Genomic DNA, 1,248 nt, shown 5'->3' on the forward strand with positions numbered 1-1,248 from the left:
GTGTTATAAAAAAAAAAGAGAGTTGGAAAAACGTTTCTGTGAAATATCGGTGGAAGGCTAAAGCCGGATAGCGGATAGCAACTCCTCCCCCCCCCCACGCTACGTCTGTGTTTTATATAATATGGCTAATATAGTTTTCTGGCCTGATGGTTAGGGCGTTCGACTCGTAACCTATGGGTCGCATGCTCCCACTTTCATCCCTGGAAGGCGTTATATGTGACGGTTAATTTCAATATTGACTGAAAACGAGTAGCCTAAGAATTGGCAATGCATGGTGTTGACTAGCTGCCTTCCCTCTAGTCTATCACATCAACATCTGGGACAGCTAGCGTAGATAACTCTCCAATATATTTGCGCGAAAGTAATAATAATAATAATAAAGCAGATATAATTTTCTTGATGAAGAAATTAATATCATTAGACATCTGATGATTTTATTTATATAGCCAATAGGGTTGCTTTGTGTTATACGTTCATTATTTGAGACGATGTAAGACTATTTATACTATGACAAACTTGTATCCTGCTGATGAGCCGAGGACGTAATAGGGTATACGTCACGTGAGTGGTGTACATTTTACTAGGAGTTCTAAGAGCTTACGATGAAAGCAAAGTAGAATGTTATAACATAACAACCAACCACACTACATCTGCCATATCGAAAAGATCGGGCTTGAAGTACAGGGGGCCTGTGGGGAAACGACGTAAGTATCTTTTTAATTTTTTAGTTGAATTAAATCTACCTCTACCTGCATTTTGATATTCGTATAATCCTTATCAGAAATAATATTTTAGGAAACACGTGTTGTTTGTATCTATTGGCTCTTATTTAAGCAATCCAGAGTATTATGTTGAATTGTTCCAGGTCAGGTTGTATGTGCTATATATTGAAGAGTCAACATTGAATGTATATGTACATTAGGTATTTTTTCTGCCTCCCAACCGAACAGGGCAGCAGACGATCCTGTATTATTAAACCGTAAATCTCTTCAGATATAAAAGTTATGTTAATGAAAAAAAAATTACTTTGAATATTAAAGTGTGTGCTTACCACCCTGCTACTGCTCCTTGGGTGACCTAGTAAGCTTTCGGCGATCCCTAAGAACAGACATAGAGATGGAAGTTCACTGCATGCATATTACAGAAGGAAATTGAAACGTACCGTATTTTTCGGTGTATAAGACGCACTTTTTTACCCCTCAAAATTTGATGTCAAAATCTGCTTGCGTCCTATACACCGAATGTATG

Source organism: Limulus polyphemus, unplaced genomic scaffold (assembly GCF_000517525.1).
Source record: "Limulus polyphemus unplaced genomic scaffold, Limulus_polyphemus-2.1.2 Scaffold5333, whole genome shotgun sequence".
Classification (NCBI taxonomy): domain Eukaryota; kingdom Metazoa; phylum Arthropoda; class Merostomata; order Xiphosura; family Limulidae; genus Limulus; species Limulus polyphemus.